At 43.4% G+C, this 22,106-nt stretch overlaps 1 protein-coding gene across 12 annotated transcripts in view; it reads left to right on the top strand.

Moving 5' to 3' along the window:
- CALN1 (calneuron 1) overlaps positions 1-22,106 on the top strand; it is a 526,620-nt gene that overhangs the window by 478,273 nt on the left and 26,241 nt on the right. The gene's annotated exons all lie outside the window — the stretch shown is intronic.

Here is a 22,106-nt window from a genome sequence, read left to right as displayed (position 1 = left end):
CACCCAGGGCTGGACCACACCTCAGGAAAAACTCACGTGTGAGGGAAACCCTGTGCAGACCCTCTCCTCAATCCCTTCTTTTTGGCAGGTCATGTGTCCCGAAGGGGAGGAGTGACAGTCTGTCAGTGTGGATGTCCAATATCAAATGCTCGGACTTAGCATGGAGTTTGGGCTTAGCTTGCTTTATGAGGAGACAGAAGCATTGTGAAACTAAATTAATAAGGCACATTATAGAGCTCAGATGGGGGGGGGTGTTGTCTCCTGTTTATAATGTGTGATGTTTCCAATAAACCATAGATCCTAACATCAAGGCAGAATTTACTGTATGATACTATCTCATGCTTTTTTAAAAAATGATCTTATCTATTTATTCATGAGAGACACACAGAGAGAGGCAGAGACACAGGCAGAGAGAGAAGCAGATTCTATCCAGGGAGCCTGATGCAGAAGACGCTCAACCGCTGAGCCCCCTAGGTCCCTATCTCATACTTATTGACAAGGAACCCATTTCACCACCATTTCTTAGTCCAGATTCTTTTGTTTTTCTTGCCTTGTGCCCTCCCGGTCGGGTGATGTGGCTCCCTCTCTCACTCTAGTCCATTTCATATTAATCCCTCCCCAGCATATTAAAAACTTTAATTAGCTATTTTGATATATTCCCTAAGAACTCTGGAGTCTGATTCATCAAAGTGATAACAAGAAGATATTTTGGGAGTTTGTTCCGATTTAAATGACTAAATTATTTCTTCTTTTGTTATTTTTCTGCCTATGGATATTCTAATGCTTGATACCAAATTTACACTCGAGAAGCCAGCCATCATAAGCCAGCTTTTCCAGGGTGAGCAGAGCATTAACTTGGAGCCCAAGTTGTGTCCTACGACATCACATTTTTGGGTTGTTATAAAGGAGTCAGGTAAGACTAAATGAGAAGAAATGGGGCCTGGCTTAAAACCTTTTCCCCCGCAAAGAGCAAATATCAGCTGTGGTGAAGGAGGGACACCAGACAGGGGGGAGGTAGATCCTGTTGTGAGGAATCCACCCTAAGTGTAGAGCTTCAGAAATCCAGCTTTTCCACCCCAGGAAAACTAGGCATCCTCTCTTTTAACTCGCCTGACAAAGAAAAAAAGACAAATCACCATGTGCTCCTTCTGCAAAAGCGGCAGCGCTCTCCCACCGTTAAGGCCCATCCCTGTCAACACCAGGATGCCGAGTGCACCGTCAGCTACAAAGCTACTGAGGTCAAGGCCAGAGGAGCCTCCGTACTAGGGTCTCATCTGCTGCCCTCACCCTGGTTCCTCCCTCCCTTAAATAGCAATCCATGGAATAAAGCACACTGGGCACACTCAGGCCATCTGTCATATAGGCTGTCAGTGACAGCACGAGGGGAAAGAGGAGGCAGGGGAAGAAGGTAACATTTATCAAGGGCCTGCTGGTGCAAGGCAGTGTGCCAGGCATTTACCTCGCCTCTTGTCGCAGCAGCCCCAGAGGTGAGTGTATGGATTAGCTCCATCGTGTCCCCATTTTACAAATGAGCAAAGCGAGGCTTAGCATCACCATAAAGAACCTTGCGGAGCCCTCTGTCATAAATGAAAATATTGTACTTACGTCACTTATCACACAGGGGTGCCAGGCACTGTTTACTTAATCCTCATAACCGTCCTACAGCATTATTTTCATGCCCGCTTTATAGTTGCCAGCACTGAGGAGCAGAAGCTTAAGTGACTTGCCCTAAGTCCACAGGGCTGTTAAAAGTCAAGCTAAGATGTGAATCCAGGAAATCTGGCTAAAAGTCTGCGCTCTTTACCACTTAACAACACCGTAGTGTTTCTAGTGACAGAGCTGGGCTGTTACCTGGAACAGATGCTCACACGATAGTATGGGATGGAGTCAGAAACCTACTGCATCAAATCATTAAATCTGGAAAAAGTCAAAATTCAGGAAGGCCTGGTCACCTGAAAAAATGGGCTTTACATGGACAGGTAGCTTGGTCTGGCTGTCCCCATTACCAGACTTGCCAGCAGATTTTAGTTGGTGACTATCCCCCTCCCTAATTCTCTCTGAACCTTTGGGGGAGTCAGTTAATAAAGACTCTTTAGGGGGTGCCTGGGTGGCTCAGTCAGTTAAGCGTCTGACTCTTGGTTTCAGCTCAGGTCATGATCTCAGGGTCATGAGACGGAGGCCTGCATCAGGCTCCGCACTCAGCAGGGAATCTGCTTGAGATTCTTTCTCCCTCCCCCCAATCACAGGTGCTCTCTCGTTCTCTTTCTCAAATAAATAAGTAAATCTTTTTTTTTTCTTTTTTAAAGATTCTTTGGATTTAGAGATGCCAGTTTCCCTAGTGATTCCAACAGTGAGTTAATTCTTGCTGCACCCAGAAAAGCCTTGTCAGAATCAGTTTGATGTTTTCTTTCCTTTCCCTGGAAGTTTTTCTGGAGAAAAACTGTGGTCACCACACGCTGGCAACATCATCAACAATAAACAGAGATAGGAATTGCGAGGTTTTGCTCCTGGAGCAGGGTTGTGACACCAGAAAGCCCACTTGATCCTGCTGAAGTAAATAGCAACCAGCGCTGGATTTGTCCAACCCTAGTTTTTGGCCTATTATGGAAGACAGAGTGTGCATGAGATGGAAATTGCATTTGCCTGCCTGTGAAGGGTGCTAATTACAATGACATAAGCACATAAGGAACTATTTTTCTCACCTAAGGAGATGGTCAGAGGAAACAATGTTTGCTGTTGGTCCAGCAGTTTAAGGTTGTCAGGACTAGGGGTCTCTGCAATTTGCTTGTTCTTTCCCTCATTGTCTCAAAATGGCTGCTGAAGCTCCAGCCATTAGGACTAGGCAGGAAGGAAAAGTAATAGGAGGGAGGAACAGAAAAGGATGCCAGATTCCATGACTTCCTATTGAAGAGCTCCCCTCAAATTCTACCCACTGCTTTTACGTATGTCTGTGAAAGTCTTGGCACTCAACCACCCCAACAGTATAGGATGAAGGGGAGAGTAGATAGTAGTTAGGCAGCAAGCAGTCTCTGCTGCAAAGTCCTGTTGGCTTAGAACTAGGCTGTCCTTGCCTCCAGCATCTCAGCACTCCAAGTCTCTGCTGTCGCTAGAGAAGCCCTGAGCAAGTGGGCTGCTTCAGCATCCTGGCTGCTTAGACCACCCTTCCAGGACTCGCAGAGCCCAGCACAATTCCATCTGAAAGAACAAAATGAAGACAATCTATATTTCTAAAACATTTATTTTTTAAATGTAGAAAGGACTGATTTTTTTTTTTAAATCATATTCTTACTCATGATTGGTGCATTGGTGTGGCTGGCTGTCTCTCTCTGTATTGCTGAGTCTGAATGGTGGTCCAGTGCACTTGCAAACTGCCCCAACTTCTAAGAGATCTTCAGGAACCACAGAAAAGAGATATTTAAAGAGGGAGAAGGTGACTGTCTCCTTGTTAATCAAGAATGGAGGGGAATAAGAATAAGATGTAGAAATCACAAAGGATCAGATTACTATAAATCATGTTTTTTACTCACATTTTGTGCTTGGAACATGCCCATCCTCACATCTCTGTCTTTATTAGTTTGTGCCCAGCGGAGAGCAAATTAAACCCCCTTTCATCACCCTAGACTTCTGGGTGTCCAGGATTTTCCTTCAATGATTTTCCAAGTAACATCATAAAGCAGATAAAATCTAAATAGATTTCAGTTAAGTTAAAATGCATTATTACCTTCTAATGTATTTATGTTATAACCTAAATGTAATTCCAAGGAGATATAACTGGGATGTTAGGCGATGCTGGGGGTGCAGGGAGGGACCTGTAGCTGTTTGGGATAATTACTTACAGAAGTACTCATAGTTATAGGGTTCAAAGCCAGGAAAGCTCCAAGAGGCCCTATTATTTATTTTTACCTTGCTAAGTGTATTAGCGTGTTATCAAAGCTCTCCATAACAAGCACAGCTTGCTGGCATTCGGAAAGCCTGCAAATGAAAGCAGAGAAGCTAATGTACCGGTGCATTTCTCTGGCAGGATTCCAGGATGCACTGAGGTTTTCTTAATTTAGAATTGACTGTAAACTTGGACATCTTGCTCTTATGCCACCAACCATGCTGCCAGCATCCCAGGAAGAAATCAGCTAAGCCACAGGGGCAAAATACCAAGAGCTCTGACTCATCCCCTGATTTTCTGAAACAAGTGTTGAGTCCCCTGAGGATGGATTCTGAGTCTCTGGGAACCCACACAAAATGGCAGCTGTCAACATCCAAGGAGAACTTTGAAAGGGACACCCAGCGCGTCGGAGTCGGCTAGTGGGACAGTGCAGAGCCCCCACTTGTTGGGAGACACGAGCATCCCCAGCAGGGTGGCATGGCATTTCTTTCTTGAATCATCCGAGTTCCCATGCTCAAGCTGTGATTCTCCAAATGTCACACCCAGTGAATCCTACCCTTCCAAGGCAGACACATGGCCTAGTATGCCCAGCCTACCCCAGTCTCTCCACAGAGGTGTGAGCCAGGCACCTCTCCCTCATGTAACATCCAGAACCCAGAGCGAGCCTTAGACCTGGATGGGCTGGGAGGTGTCGGTCTTGTTGCAGTTGGCCCTCCTTGATTATGCTCAGGTTGTTAGCATGAGCTGAGTGGTCATTCAGGCCTCTTCCTGTGAACACAGGGAAACAGAAAGAATTGAAGGTCAATGAGTCCAGGGAGGGACAGGGAACAGGAGCTGCCTTCTGGGGAAAGACGGTGGTCCATACGTTCTGCTCTTAGTGTCTTTAGGGAGCACGGCAGCCCTTGTTGCCCGTGGGTCCTGAGAACTGCCGTCCTATCCCTCACTCCCTCTCCCAGGACTCGGTGTCATCCCCTTCCTTTGTATCCTTCTAAAAGAGCCCCTGTTTGTTGCTTAACTCACTTCAGATAAGTTTCTGCTTTTTGCAGAATTCCTCCACTAAGACAACGGAGATCTTTTGGCGGTCATTTTGTGACACAGTCTTCCATGATTTTTTTTTCTTTGACAAGGGCATTCTTTGGGTGGCCGGTGGTGGGGTGGTGGTGGTGGTGGAGATTACTTCAATAAAAACCTAACACACACATCCTGTAAAATATACAAAGATTACATCCTAAATGTGTTTTGCCCCCAAAATACTGCCACATACTTAGTGGCAAAACAGTGTTAGTGAGGGTGGTCACTTACTGTTTCCCCTGTGCCAGGCACAATAACACAATAAGCATTTCACAGATGCAGGTTCATTCCGTCCTCCCTACAACTCTATTAGTAGTATTATTCCCACTTACAGATAAAGACACTGAGGCTCAGCTCTGAGAGGTTCAGTAAATACCCAAAAAGACACAGCAATTAAATCACAGGTCTCCCTGCCAAGAATGTCTGTATCCCCTGCCAGTACACTAGCGTTCTCTGGACAATTTTCTTCACGCACTTGGCTCTGCAGGATATTAATATCTGTTTCTGTTAGAAGGCTTTTGTTGCAAGTAGCAAAAACACCAATTTGAACTGGCTTAAAGAGTAGGGAAACACCTCAGTAAACAGAAGTCTGGATTTGAATGAGCTTCAGGGTTGGTTGAGTCAGTAGCTTTGACCCCTCCTCTGCCTCCTCCATGTTGCTACCTATATAGATGGTATTCTCCAACTATGGCCATAGCACTACATGTTCTGCAGTGTGACCTTGGCAATTTCTCCCAAGGATAGGTGGTCCACCTTCTCACTCCCTTGAGTCTGGTGGGCTTGTGACTTGTTTTAAGCAACAGAATGCAGTGGAAGTGATGTTGTGTGCTCTCCACTGCTAGGTCAGAAAGGCCATGCAGCACCTACCTTGTTTGCTGGAATACTACCACTTGGAGCCTTGAGTTTCCATGTAGCAAGTCCAGCTACCTGCCATGGTGTGGTCACCATGCTGTGAGGAAGCTAAGCCACGTGAAGAGGCAATACATAGGCTCCATCCTTGGCAATCCTAGTCTTGGAATCTTCCTTGGATCTGCCAGACTTGTGAGTGAACAAGCCTTTAAAGGATTCAGCCCCTACTGTCAAGTCACCCCAGCTTTCAAGTCTTTCCAAATAGACCCCAGACATTGTGGAGCAGAGACAAACCATGATAACTAGAACAATGTCATCTTCATACAAGTAACGAGATGATTGGAGCTGTTCCAGACATTACATCTAAACCTGACAATGCCCAGAGCTTAAGGAGGGGCCATCTCTTTCTGTGATCCTCTATCTCTAGGACAAAATGCTTCCCAGGACCCCCATCGGGCATCAGAGCATGTCTCTTTGGTCAAAAGTGAGTCACATGCCCACCAGGGACAGGATGGGGGTGGGGACAACCTCAATGTCTATAACAATATTACCTAAGAAAAGGTTTCCCTGTTTAACTATTAGCAAACGCTAAAATATAAAAAATTAATCTGATCTTTTAACTACAAGACTGCTCAGAAACATTGATACTAATTATATTTGTCATTTTCAGTAGGGGAAATCATATGCCATATTTCTCATTCATGTTTACAATGAAAGTCTATTTATTTATGTAATAATTTTTAGAAGAGTGCTTCACTTCCTGGAACTATCTTCTACAGAACAAAATTTAGAGAAAAAAAATGCAATTAGACACAGCACTTCCATTAAAATAAATATCATGATACATAAGCCTGTTAACACAACTATCATTTAACATTAATCTACTAACCAATACAATTAAATAAGAACTCTGTCCTCATTTAAATAAAGAAATTAGTACTTTTTTTCAGAATAAAAATACCCAAGGAGATGAAATACCTAGACTCCAAAAGTATAAAACACAAATGGAAAAAAAAAAAAAAACACTGATGAGAGAAATTGAAGATGAGACAAAAAAATGGAGAGATATCCCATGCTCAGGGATAGCTAATATTGTTAAATATTGGAAGAACCTATATTGTTCTAATGTCCACAATGTTCATGCCATCAAAGCAATCTATAGATTTAATGCAACTGTTACCAAAATACCAACAACACTTTTCACAGAGCTAGAACAAATAATTTTAATCTATGTGTGGAAGCACAAGAGACCCCAAATAGCCAAAGCGATCTTGAGAAAGAAGAACAAAGCTGGGGGCATCACAACCTCAGATTTCATAGGAAAAAAATTAGTACTTTTTTCCTCCTTGCTTATCTCTCCTGTTTTTACTTCTTGATCTTCGTTTATGCAAAATGGGATTTAGATCCAATTTATTATTGTTAAATTATTGGCATTTCATATTATGTCTTTCTTTTTAAGAAGTAGCCACCTTACTTGCATTTTGCTTTATAGTCACGTTTGTAATATTTATTTTAAATTAAATTTTAGATTGGATGGTTTCAGTTCTCAGAAAGTTTGTTTATATCCTGCTCTCCTCATTCCCAAACTCCTTATTTTATTCATCTCTTAGTGGGCTGATGTACATTTTAAATCATTTGTTTAGGAAAGGTGGTAGATTTTATGCTTTCTGAGCTATTATGAGATCTGTTGTCTTTGAAGATGAATCAAACCTGCTAGGTGTCAAATTCTTAAGTAAAAGCATTTTCCCTTAAAATCTTGATGATATCTGTCTAGTGTCTCCTAGCGTTTAGACTTGCACAGGACATGTCCAAGAGGGCCTGGTTTTCTTACTTGGAAATTAACCTACTCTTTATGCCTAGATGTTTTGCAGAATTTTTTTCTTCATTTTTGCATTTCAAACGTGTCACCAAGATATGTCCAAGTGTTGGTATCTTTCATGATTCATGATAAGCCCTAAAGATCTAAAGAACTAAACTTTTAGGAAGTATTTTTTATTATTATATATTTTTATTATTATAAATTTTGTTAAAAAGTTTTGGTTATTGCTTCTGTTCTATGCCTTCTTGGTTCTTCTTCAGAAATAATGGTTTTCGGGGAGCCTGAGTGGCTCAGTCCGTTAAGCCTCTTCCTTCAGCTGAGGTCATGATCTCAGGGTCCTGGGATCAAGCCCTGTGCCAGGCTCCCTGGTCAGTGGGGAGCCTGCTTCTTCCTCTTCCTCTCCTGCTCCCTCTGCTTGTGTTCTCTCTCTCTTTCTGTCAAATAAATAAACAAAATCTTTAAAAAAAAGAGAAAGAATGGTTTTCTGTATGTCTCTATTCTACGTCCTTTGTATTTATCATCTTCTCTCCTATGCTTTTCATCCTCGAATCCTTATTTCTGTATGTCAGAGCTAATGATATTTATTTTGCCATCTGATTCATGGAGTCTATTTTCTCTTCTATAAATCTTGCTCTTTACTGCTTCTGTTGTCATTTCTGCTATGGTGTTATTAGATTTTTAAAACATTACTTCTCATATATTAACTAATTTCCATCTAATCAACAACTATTTGGATATAAGAGTACCGTGAGGAGCACAAAGCAATTTCTGTGTAAAGTTTACTTTTATTCCCTGTGTTTTTCAAAAGTATGTTTTCTTCAGTTTCCAAAGTGCTTGGTTCTCCTGCAATTTTTGTAGGATTTCTTTTCTTGAATTCTTTTCACAGGTTGCAAATTTTGTGTGTTCATTTTCTCCAGTACACCCGTCCATTGCATAAAGTTAAGATTAATAATGGAATAGAATTTGCAATAAACTGGCGTGAGTCTCTGAGCCAGCAACATTTTTGGGTGGGGGGAGGGCCAAGAACATGGCAGGTACATTCAGGGAAGTCCCTCTCTTTGGGGCTGCTTCTCTGCAAAGGGTAGAGGCAGAATCTGGGTCAGCCTTTCTTCTCCTGTTTTCTGTTAGACCCGACCTTCACTCAGAGCCACATCCAGCTGTGTGCGCTTTTCCTTTGTTCTGCTTCTTGCTCCTGTGGTGTGGTTACTCGTGCCCTTGGAAATTACTAGTGTATCAATTAATGTTGCACAACAATGCTGCACAAGAAACCACCCCCAAAACTCAGTGGCATGTAATCAGAGGCACTTACAATGATGTTCTGGGTCTGCGGAGTCAATTGATCCAAGCCGAGGGTCAGCTGGGAGGTTCTGCTTCCAGCACGAGTTGGGTTCCCGTCTGTCCCACTTGTTTTCATTCTGGGCCCAGTCAGCAGAAACTCATGGAAAGATTTTTGCATTGAGGTGTTATTGGTACGAGAAGGTGTGCCCAGCTGCCTCTGCTTATGCTACTTCTCTACCTTCTTATTGCCCAACGCAAGTCACATGGCCAAGGCCTACACCATTGGAGCCAGGATATACTCCATTCGAAGTATAGAGAGTAAGAATTTGTTTTGCAATTATTCAAATTATAACACCCAGTTCCTCTCTGATGTGACAGTCCACAGTGGCAAAGAGCTTGTAATGAAATGGCCTTGGTCTATCCCACTGCTCTTCTGATGCCCTCTCATCACCAAATCCAGCAGGGTTGGTGGGTTTGCTCCAGAGTGCTTTATCTCAACTCCCTAACTTTCCTGACATGATCTCAACCTGCCTTTTCAAGTGTTTATATGGAGCTGCTTATTTTATGGCCTCAGTTGTCTTGTTTCTATAAAATGTTTATCTTTAGCTGATTAAAATTTCATAGGCAACAAATAAAATTTTAAAAGATGAGGTCGAGATGTATAATTGAATCCAATAAATGTAGCATTGCACAGCTTTGCTGTGTGCTTAATTTGTGATCTGAGAGGCAAAGCCACCTGCTCCGTGTGTGATCTGAGTATTAAGAGGGAAAGGCTACAGCTTAACCACAGCCTAAGTTTGTCATCTGGTTCCTAAATTGGAAAGTTATACCACTTACCCATGTGCCATGTTTGTGATTTGGTTACTAAAACAGAGTTGTAATTCCTGACCACATGCCTTCGTTGTGACTTGGTGAGATGAGCACAAGGAAGCATAACTTACCCAAGTGCCATGTTAGTGATCTGGTTACTAAACAGGGGCCTGCACAGCCCAACCAAATGTTGTGTTTGTGATCTGCTACTTAAACAGTGTGCTGTGCCACATTCCCCCACACGGCGATTGGGTTCCAGTCACTAAAACGAGGGCCATATGGCTTAACACAGTCTGCATTTGTGATCGGTTCATGAACAGAGAGCCATGGGCTTAACCCCAGACTCCTGTCTGGCTGTTTTTCTGGAGGACAAAGGTCTCTGAACTGCACGGGGTTTCCTCTGGGAACTAAAATTGGGTCAAGGATATTCTAACTAATTAGGGATTCTAAGGGAAAAGTCACTACCTTCATTTCCATTCTCAATCTCAGAACAAAGTACCTTAGGTCTCATCATTTTTAACCGCTAATGCTAACAGTCTACAGCCGGGAAGGGACACACAGTCCTTCATTGCTATTCTTCTCTCTCTTCTACATACTCGTTTCTTTTCTGCCCTCCATTCAGTCTAGACCCATTTGATTTTGGTCTTTTGATTCTTTTTTGCCCTTTTTTCAAGTTTTTACACAATTTCCAGTTACTTAACATACAGTGTAATATTAGTTTCAGGTGTAGGATTTCATGATTCATCACTTATATACAACATCCAGTGCTCATCATGACAAGTGCCCTGTATATTAATCCATCACCCATCCAGCCCACTCCTCACCCTCCTCCCCTCCAGCATCCCTTAGTGTATTCTGTGTAGGTAAGAGTCTGTTTTCTGGTTTGCCTCTTTCTTTTTTGCCCCTACATTCATCAGTTTTGTTTCGCTTTCCTCTGACTTATTTCACATAGCTCCATCCATGTTGTTGCAAATGGCAAGGTTTCATTTTTTTGATTATATATATATATTTATACACACACACACACACATAATCACATCATTATATATATATATATATATATATATATATATATATATATATATATATAACCACATCTTCTTCATCCATTCATCAATTGATGGTCATTTGGTATGTTTTCATAATTTGGCTGTTGTTGATAATGCTGCTATAAACATCAGGGTGCTAAAAAAAAAAAAACATCAGGGTGCTTGTATCCCTTCAAATCAATATTTTTGTGTCCTTTGAGTAAATACCCAATAGCACAGTTCCTGGATCATAGAGTAGTTCTTTTTTTAACCTCTTGAGGAACCTCCACACTGTTTTCCAGAGTGACTGCACCAGTTTGCATTCTTTTTTCTTTTTTTAGCAGTTTGCATTCTGACCAATAGTGTAAGAGGATTCTCCTTTGTCCTCATCCTCACCAACACCTGTTGTTTCCTGAGTTGTTAATTTTAGCCATTATGACAGGTGTGAGGTGATAGCTCATTGTAGTTTTGATTTGTATTTCCCTAGTGATGAGTGATGTTGGGCATCTTTTCATGTGCCCTTTGGCCATCTGGATGTCTCCTTTGGAAAAGTGTCTATTCTTGTCTTCTGCCCATTTTTAAACTGTATTATTTGGTTTTTGGGTGTTGAGTTTGATCAATTCTTTATAGATTTTGGATACTAAACCTATAGCAGATATGTCATTTGCAAATATCTTCTCCCATTCTGAAGATTGCCTTTTAGTTTTGTTGATTGTTTCCTTCACTGTGCAGAAGCTTTTTATTTTGATGAAATCCCAATAGTTTATTTTTGCTTTCATTTCCTTTGCCTTAGGAGACATATCTAGTAAGAAGTTGCTATGACCAATGTCAAAGAGGTTGCTGCCTGTACTCTCCTCTAGGATTTTGATGATTTCCTATCTCACATTTAGGTCTTTCATCCATTTTGAATTTATTTTTGTGGATGGTGTAAGAAAGATTCATTCTGCATGTGGATGTCTAATTTTCCCAACACCATTTGTTGAAGAGACTATCTTTTTTCCATTGGATATTCTTTCCGGCTTTGTTGAAGATTAATTGACCATATGGTTGAGGGCTATTTCTGGGTTTTCCATTCCATTCCATTGATCTGTGTGTATTTTGGGAGGTCTTTTGATTCTTTATCCTGTATCTAGTCATGTTTTCTTCATCCATTGTGCATCCCGTGTTTTCCATTCTTTAATTATGATGATTATCCCTGGATTTTATTCAATTGATCCTTTTTTCAACTTTCATATGTAATCATGGCCCATTTTTTGAATATTTCCATTTGCCATCCTTCTTTTTGTGCATGGGAACTTTCCTCAGTGCACTGAGTTTTTTACCCATTTCTCAAGACAGCATGTGTTCATTCTTCCATTCCACCAATACTGAGCCCGGGCCAACTTTTGTTGGGTGCTGTAGAAATAAAGCCACCAACAGGATATATCTCCATCCTCAAGGATCTTCTGGTCTATTGGATAAAACAGAAATGCCAGCAGACAATTTTCATAACTCTCATAGGTGCGATGATCAAGTTGGTTATGGAATAATATAGATCATAAGTGAGGGGAAACACATTCAACCCCAGGGGACTCAAGAAGGCTTACCAGAAGAATGTTAGAGAAGTTTAGACCTGAAGAAGGAATTGGTTTAGAGGAGGGCATGGGCCAGAGAATGGTGTTCCAGATACAGCAGCCTCCAAGTGCTCAGGATAGGCAGCTCATGGAGGAATCAGATGGAGGGGTGGGATGAGGCAGGATATGATGGCAAAGCCAGATCATAAAAGTTCATAAGAAGCTGTGTTGAAGAACTTAGACTTAATGATGAAAGAACTGGGGAATAATTGGAGGGTTTTCATAAGGTCACCTTGGCTTCTGGGACCTTATTTCACAACCAGTACGTAGATCCAGAAAGGTCCCAGTCCTTGCAGACTGGATGGAAGTAAAGCCAAACCTCACCCATTGTTCCACCTGACCAGCTCTACATTCCTTATCTACATTTACAGGTAGTTGCCACCTGTCTCTTCTACCCCCACTCCTAGCCCATCAGAAATGGCTTTCCTCTCTATCCTAAGGTCTTCACTAGGAATTACTTGACTGGGGTCATGGATGTGGTAAAAGGAACGCTCCAGAACGAGACAAGTAATGCAATGATATTTCACCCTATTGCTTTGCGGAATGCCCAATGGAAGCTGTCAAGAGAATTCTAAAAGCCTAAATGACAATCCGTAAATGAGAAAAAAAAGCAGGTATGCTATAGCCATGAGGAGCTTATATTTCACTGTTCTCAGACAGAATTATGTGTTGGTCGACTTCAGTTTCCAGCCTGGAGCAGAGATGGATGCCATGAACCTAAATACAGAGATGAAATTGGATATCACATCATTAATAGGCATATCAAAATTATGTCTTATATTTGTATTACCTTGCATTTTCATTAAAAAGATTTAACATTCTTATTTTATTTGATACTCCCAAAATCTCTGTGAGGTGGCTTCTTACTATTATTGTTATTATTACCTCATTATTACTATTCTTATCATTTTATTATTAGTAGTATTCTTCTATATTAAATGGATAAAGAAACCTATTCCAAGCTGTTAAGTGACCAGCCTATGGACACTCAGCTAGTGAGTGGTACAATCCATCCTCGATTACAATTCTATTAGTCTCTACATACAGGACACTTCCATCAGCCCCTGGCACAAATGCTCTGAACCCCTTTCTGTGTTTATTTGCATGGGGATCCAGAGGTCTCAGCTGATTAATAGCATTTTCCAGAACTGCCACAGTAGACAACGAAGGGGTGGTTAATAGATTCTGGATTTGAATCAGTTGAATCTTCTCTGTAACACCTGACCAGGTCACACTGGCTCTTGTGTGGGCCACAACAAAACAGAGGCTCAGGCAAGCAAAATGTATGAAGTACAAATTGCTGGGCATTTTAGAATAAAAAGAGTGTTATGCACGTAATGACCCTATGATATAAATGACACTCTATATTTCATGGGGGAAAACTAAGGAACAGAGAAGTTTAGAAACTTTGTCTAAGTCACACAGCCACTACAATGTGACAATGTCTGGATGTAAACCAAGGTCATGAGACATTTCTCAATGTATTGCTACTGAGGACTTAGACACACACACACACACACACAGGTTTTTCATTATGCCTTCCCCTTCAGAGACATCTGTCTTACATGCTCACCTTAACACTCTACATCCTATTAATAACACAAACCACTCGGAGCCTCACCACGTCCCCTTAAATTTGCAAAGGGGAATTGTGTGTGGTTTTTGTTCTTAAGAGTTGCTATGAGGACATATTTTTCCTAGGCCTCCTGCTTGATTCTGATGGTCCCACTTCTTCTTTTTCAGACATAGCAGACTTCAGACACCTCCCAGGGGTTGAGTAGAGTGGGCTCCTTATTGGGACCTTTGGCCCCTAAACTTGACAGTCCGGTAGTGTGCACCTCCGCCTGACAAACCACAGCATCCCCTGTGTTTGAACTCTCAAAGATGAGATGAGTTCTGGCCAGAGCTGAGTAGGCTTTTAGTAAATTGCCTTTTCAAACAAAAAACAAACAAAAACCTTTTTATTGTGGTGCTAACAAATTACAACAAATTTTGTGGCTTAAAGAAACATAAATGTTTTAGCATTCTGGAAATCTGAAGTCTGAAATTTGTTTCATTTGGGCTAAAATCAAGGTGTCGATGGGGCTGTGTTCTTCCTAGAGGCCCTGGGGGGACACTTTTTCTTTGTCTTTTCTAGCTTCTGATGGCTGCTTGTCTTCCGGGCATGTGGCCCTTCCTGCATCTTTAATGGCACCACCGCTTCATCATATTGCCTTGTCCTCTTGCATCCAACCTCCCTCGGCCTCCATCTTATAAGGACCCTTGTGAATACATTTTGGGTCCACCCAGAGAATCCAGGATAATCTCCCCATCTCAAGGTCCTTAACTTGGTCATATCTGCAAAGTCCCTTTTACCACATAAAGGGACAGATTTGCAAATCCTGGGATGAGGATGTAGATGTCTTTGGGCTGTTATTTAACCTTCCACAAAACCCACGTCTAGGAGGGCCGAGAAACTCTCACAGGTTCACTCCAGTAGGACAGATCAAGCTGGTAGAAAGGTACTGAGATGAGTGATTGTTATTCAGTCTAAGGTCCAATCACCATGGCAATTGAGGGTGGGAGCACAGAGCTGTTAATGTCCTCTCCTTTGACCTATACTCAGACACCATACCTTTAATTTTACTCCAGGGACTGCACTGCAGTGCAGTGATTATATCCATTTTAAGAGGAGAAACATATTCCTGATTCTTACCATGTGACATATGACTTACAGAACAGTGTGCCCCCGCTCCCTGCCCTCCAGCACCCCCAGCCCCGTCCCCAAGCATGTGTCTACCTCGGGGCCTTGGCAATAGCCATTTCCTCTGCCTGGAGTGCAGGCTCCACAAAGGGCCATACCACCCACCCTCACCCCATTTATGTCTCTGCCCAAATGGCCCCATCTCACGGACATGCCCCTGATATCCTCATTTGAAAGTGAACCGCCACCACCACCACCACTCCCCAACCCCGACCCCTACCAAGAACTCCCCAGCCTCCTTCTGGCTTCACTGAGCCCATGACATACCTCACCATCTGACCTTCTGTTCTCTTCTTTGTTTCCACACTTTAGGTCTGTCCCAACTATATTCTAAGCTCCATGAGGACGGGATTTTCTCTGTCCCCTTCCCTGATGTATCCCCAGCACCTAGAATAATGCCTACCACTTAGCAGGTTCTCAACATATATTTGTTGAATAAGTCAAAAAAAGCATACAGAGAAAATAAATATCCCAGCCACAGTCAGAGTCTGAGGTCGACCCATGGCTGTCCCCTGTCACAGGGGAACCTGGCCAGCACGTTTTAACTGCCACACTGGGGAGAACAAGGTGCACACCCCAAATCCAAGTTCAGATTAAAGCAGCAGAGGGTGTGGCCCTGGCAGAGGGAAGCAGAAGGCATGTGCTAAATCTGAAATCACAAATTCCATTCCCTTGCTTCTTATCTTCGGCTACATTATTTAACCTCTCTGAGCTCCAACATCTTCATCTGTGAAGTGGGCATGAGGTAGCCTGCACTTCCTCAGGGCAGTAACCCCTCTGAGGCTCCAGTGAGGCTGGAGCTCCATGTGCCTGGCAGAGAGGAGGCCTGCCCTACATCTGCCCTCTCCTCCTACCTGCTACCAGACCATCAAACTGGAAACTAGGCATGTGACATCCAAACAGTCTGGTCTTATTGGATGTCATGTCTCAGATCTGCAACCAGAGGACCCATTATTGGGCACAGGTCCTAAGCAAGTTCTCTATATTTACAGATTTTTTATCCAGAAAGGCACAGCCAATTAAAATGCAACCCTTTTTGACCCATACAGCAGTGAAACACATCCACTGTGGGCCTGGGTTCTGTGACGAGACAGAAGCCACGTGGAGTCTGTGGCCACGGACCCTGGCCACAGGGTCAGTACATGTCAGTACATGCACAGGGACCAGCGTTTCCTCCAGGGCTGGGAGGCCAGTTCATGTGAGCACGCACTGCTGTGCTGGTCTGTGTTCAGGGCCGTGCTCGAGAAGAAATACGAAGCTGGAGATACTCTGACTGCTTTGGAGGGTGACTGACCTCCCAACGCAGGGGGCCTGGGACAAATGAGGGCGACAAAACACATCTTGCTGCATTGCATGCTGGGTGGGAGACGGGCCCCTTTAGGGTGCCTTCTGCGCTGCTCATCCGAGATGGCCTTTGAGGAGCAGCAGATGGAGAACCACTAGCTGGGAGAGGCTGGGCCCAGGGTCTGAGCTCCCTCAGGAGCGGGGGCTGGTGGGGGCACCTGCCAGGGTGCCAACCAGGGCAGGTCAAAGCAGCTCCTCGCTTCCATTCAGAATGGGGAATCTCTTCCAGAGGGCAGAGCTTTTTCCATGCCAGCCATAGATTCTGAGCCACACGTCTGCCTGCTCCGTGAGTCTGGAAGTTAGTAGAAGCTTCCTTCTGGAATGTGCCAATAAATAGGCTCTGGGGTGATGATGGGTCTTCATCTTTTTTCTGAGTCACCACTGCATTCCGGGGAGTGTCTGCAGAGGCTGTGCCATGACTTACAACCCAATCCCTGTGCCAACCTGAATAGATTCCTTGTAGGACCACAGAACCCAGTATATCCTTCTCTCTGTCCTCATGTCCCCACATCAAAGGTGGAGAAACCACATGAGTGAGATGGATCCATCATGGCCTGACACCTGCTCTTGCTTTCAGGGACCTCCACCAACCTCCCATTCCTTTGCCCGGCCTGCTCATCTTGTCCAGGATCCAGATGTGTCCACCCCTTTGCTCGTGGTGGGGAGGCATCTCACAGTGAGACATCCCAGTTTCCCTTCTTCCTCCATGTGGGAAAATCTTAGAGCCAGAAAGGACTCTGGAAGTCCCCCTGGTGACAAGGGGTCTCCTGCACTTCACATCCGGACACCATTGACAGACTGATGGGAGACAGACCCATCTGGGGGGAGGTCTGCTTATTAGATGGGAAGCTGCATGTCCATAGTATGGGGCCAGGCATGAAAGACCATGGGCAGAAAATGCTGCAGATCTAATGACCTTGAGCAGCCCTGCCACATTGATCTTCGGGACACACTTAGACAATGGTTGTGTATTTATGCTGCACTACAATAAATGGATGAGAGCATTCAATGATGCTTGTAGAACTCTGGCTGCCCGAGATCCTGTTCAGATATTCCAGATGACCGGGGGGGGGGGGGGCTGCCGTGGCAAAATGTAAACAATTGCTCCCCAGGACTGAGAAGCTCTAACCCACAGACTTGGGCAGCTCTCTCTTGGTAGCATGATGCCTTTTGCAGATGGATGGAGAAAAGAATAGAAGTAGGCAGTGTTCCAGAGATTATTCAGCCCATCCTTCTCTCCATGCTTCTCTCTCTGTCCTCAAATTAATTTCATACCTTCTGTGATGAGTGAGTTTGGATCCACCTAAAGTCTGATCAGGGAAGCTGGGGCCTCCAGGCTCGCAGGCTCCTCACAGCACGCCCCGCAGAGGGCGGAGGGCCCGTCCTTCCTCCAGCTGAGTATTTCATCTCATCAAGAATTCAGGACTTCACTGAAGACTCAGGCGCCCCTGAGGTTCTTCTCACAGCAGGAAAATACATTCAATTACTCTGCTCCTCCACCTTGAAATGGCAGAGAATCTGAACTTGGGAGGTCCCATTGCACAGGGGCTTATCCTGGTCTGCTGTAGGATTTGGGGTTTAGGGACATTGAGTGGGCAGGGAAGGCAAGCGAGGAAGACAATGCTTGGAGTGAATGGAGGCTTCACGTTTCTTCATTCAGCAAACACCTGTCTTGCATCGGGCTGGGGCCAGGCTCTGTGGTCGGACTGACGGTAGACCCTGCGTAAGGCAGGTGCACGCCTTCAGAGCGCTGGGCATCTAGTGGCAGAGGCCCAGGAGTAGCCACAGAAGGCCCGTGGGAAGAGCAGTGATAAAGAGCCCCCGGAAGCCCGAGGCACCAGCCGGTCCCACCAACTCTTCTGTTTGTGCACCTGTTTAGAGACGACAATTCCCAGCGTCCAATGACGCGGAGCGCAGAGCGGGAGGGCCTGGCAGGTTTCCTCACCGCGGTAGCCAGCCACGTGGGGGCAGCATGCCCCGGTCTCCCTTCCCTACTAGAATTCCAGGTATCTTTGTACAGACTTGAGTGAGCAGGAGAATCCCTTGGAGGCCTGTTGGATGTAGGTTGCTAGGTCCCACCCCCCAGAGTCTCTGACTCAGTAGGCCCGGCGGGCAGTGGGGAGGGCTGGAGAAATTGCGTTTCCAACAGTTTCCAGGCGCTGCTAGCACTGCTGGTCCAGGTAACACACTTTAGAACCTCCGTGTTAGACTATAGGAGGATGTGCAACAATCTTCCCACCTTGAGAGAACCATGCTTCCTGAGCAAGAGAGAATTTGCACCCACAAAGTGGCACCCGAGCTATGGCCCCAGGAATCGGGGATGGAGCTCGGGGTACCCACAGCTCCTGACGCTAAGCAAAAATCCCGCGACCAACCGGGCAGTGAGCGACCAAGATAGCCCACCTAGTCTCTTCTTCTGCAAGTCCTGCATTTTCTCATTCAAGTATAGATGCACAAAAACAGCAGCAACTGTAACATCAGATTAATGACAATGTAGCTTGCCTAAGGAAAGAGATACAGAGGAGGAGGTGCCTCTGAAAAGTGCATCAGGGAAGAATTGTAGGAGACTCTGTTTGATATTCTTTAATATGTTAATCTTTAAAAGCAATGCAAGAGATTTTGGATCAATTTTTTAAAAAAGCAACAATAACAATCTGGGGACAAAGGGAATGGACAGAATGACAGAAGGAATCAACAACACTGCAGAAATAAAACCTTCACTGGAGAGAGTAGGAGCTGAATTATCAGTGAGGAAAAATATCAATGATGTGAAATACAAAGCAAAGAGATGAAAATGATCAGGGAAAAGTTGGAAAATATGTAAACGATGGTAGAGATTTTTAGAATAATGTGTGTTCCAGAGGAAAGGACCTATTCGATGGAACAGGAGCAAGACAATAATCAAAGTGGTTGTCCCAAGACAGCAGGAGGCAGAAAATGACATTGGTATAAACATTAAAAACCCCCTCGCAAAACTCCAGCCGAGATCACTCCAAAAACATATAACAACACACCATGGAAAACGTTTTTAAAATTCAGTGGATAATGCACTATTCCTGCTGGTGTCCAGGAAGAAAAAAGAAATGATCATCCAAGTAAAAACTTAGGCCACCATCTGATCTCTTTGCTCCCCCCCCCCCCCACCCCATACTAACCAATAGAAGATACAGAGGCGTTTCAACAGAGCTTGCAGGGGAAGATTTGTGTGATTCTAGAATTTCATACTAAGCTAAGTTTTCTGTCATAGGAGATGGTGGGAACAACGTATTATCAGATTATAAGAACTCAGAAAATGTGGTGTTCACAAATGCTTCATTATCAAACTATTTTTAAAAGTCCTCTTAGTAGATATTTGGCTGAAAATCAGGTACTCAGGGTTGGGACCGTCATAGAAAAATAAATGAAAAAAAATAATAAATGAGTATTGAAATCAAATACAATGAAATGGCAGTAGCTGTTATAAATTCTGTTGTAAAATTAAATGTAGAAACCAAACACTATTCTAGAAAATGCACATGGTAGGAAATGTGTCATAATAAATCTCCAATTAAACTTAACCAAGACTGTAAAGTGTTGGATAAGAGGTTAGAAATAAAGGTATTATAAACTTTCTTATCATGTACAAGGGAAGATGAGAAAATGCAATTTAATTTCTTCAATTTGATAATATAAGAAATTATAGCTTAAGTAATGCACTTGATAAATGGAAAGATATCCCCCAGTATAATCAAAACTAGGATAACTGTAGGTTAGGGGTTTTATTTTTTATTTTTTGCAAAAGACAAAAAGCAAGGAAACTATAGGTAAAGCTGAAGTCTAGAAAGCAGAGGATGAAATAAGAAGAGTACAGCCAAAAATTTTTTTGAAATAGAAAAATGTAATTAGCCTCCACCATGGGAAGGCAAAGAATCTGAAGTTAGATTTTTTTAAAAATCCAACTCGATTCTCTTTATAAGACACATACTTTTTAAAAGAGACATGTACTGGGGGCACCTGGGTGGCTCAGTCAGTTAAAGTATCCACCTCTTGATTTCGGCTCAGGACATGATCCTAGGGTCCTGGGATGGAGCCCCACATTGGGCTCTACACTCAGCATGGAGTCTGCCTAAGATTCTCTCTCAGCTACTCCCTCTGCCCCTCCCCCCGTCTAAAAAAATTTAATAATAAAATAAAAATAAAGAGACATGTATTTAATACAACACAGAAAGTTTAAGAACCAAAAAGGAGACGAGAATTTAGCAGAAAATCCATTCAAAAAGAAAACAAGCATAGCCATATTGATGTAAAAACAGATTTTTTTTTTCCAAATAGAAGTCACTTAAATTTTTAGAAAATTATTTTGGACTATATATGCCTGAGAAATTTAATATCATTTGATAGCATGGGTGATCTGAAAAGTAATTTGATATATCTTGAAACTTAGGGCTTCTAGGTTTTTGTTTTTAAATTTGTATTTATTTTTAACATGCATCGTATTAGGTCCAGGTGGACAATATAGCAATTCAACAATTCTATACCGTACTTGGTGCTCATCATGATAAATGTACTCTTTAATCCCCATCACCTATTTCACCCATCTCCCCACCTGCCTCCCCTTTGGCAACCACCCATTTGTTCCCTATTTAAGAGTCTGTGGGGCAGGGGTGTTTACTGGTCTTTTTTTTTTTTTTTTCGGCACTTGAATATTTTTTTAATGACTGGTTGTGTATATTGATAAAAGGTATAGTACAATCCTATACCTGACTCCCATGTGTGGGTTTTTCCCCACACTACCAAGCAATTCTCCAACACTAACTAGCTGAGTGTCCTGCAATCCAACTCCATTCCAACCTTATCTACCTGGTGACAATATCAGATTCTAGAAATTGAGGATTCAATCCCACAAGACTGCCCCCCACTTCAGCTGCCAACTGCAAGTCCAGTTTGTTACCTGTACTTCTGACTGGCTGCCTATAAGTCAAAGATTCCCGGGACATCCTTTTTGGGTTCCATTAATTTGCTAGAGTGGCTTACAGAACTCCGGAAACCAGTTTACCCACAGATTACTGGTTTACTGCAAAGGATATTTTTTTTAATTTTTATTTATTTATGATAGTCACAGAGAGAGAGAGAGAGAGGCAGAGACACAGGCAGAGGGAGAAGCAGGCTCCATGCACCGGGAGCCCGATGTGGGATTCGATCCTGGGTCTCCAGGATCGCGCCCTAGGCCAAAGGCAGGCGCCAAACCACTGCGCCACCCAGGGATCCCTACTGCAAAGGATATTAAGGGACACAGATCAATGGCCAGATAAAGATATACAGGGGATGAGGTCCCAAACAAAGGAGCTCTGTCCTCATGGAGTTTGGGGCCCGGCACAGTGACACATGGAAGTGTCCTGGTTCACTAAGCTACAAGCTCTCTAAATCCCCTCCTTTTGGGTTTTTATGGGGGCTTCATAACCATGAAGGCACAATTGATTAAAACGTTGGCCATTGCTGAATGAGTCAACCTCCAACCCCTTTCTCCTCCCTGGAAATCAGGGGATGGGACTAAAAGTTAGGACCCTGTATACATGATTGGTTCCCCGGCAACCAGCTTTCCATCTTAGGAATTTCCAAAAGTCACCTCACTAACAAACTCAGCTGGGGTTGAAAGGGACTTGTGAATAACAAAATACCCATGTATGGCTGG

This window comes from Canis aureus, chromosome 8 (genome assembly GCF_053574225.1).
Source record: "Canis aureus isolate CA01 chromosome 8, VMU_Caureus_v.1.0, whole genome shotgun sequence".
NCBI lineage: Eukaryota > Metazoa > Chordata > Mammalia > Carnivora > Canidae > Canis > Canis aureus.
Note: the sequence above shows the minus strand (reverse complement) of the source record. Positions and strands in the feature narration are given on the sequence as shown.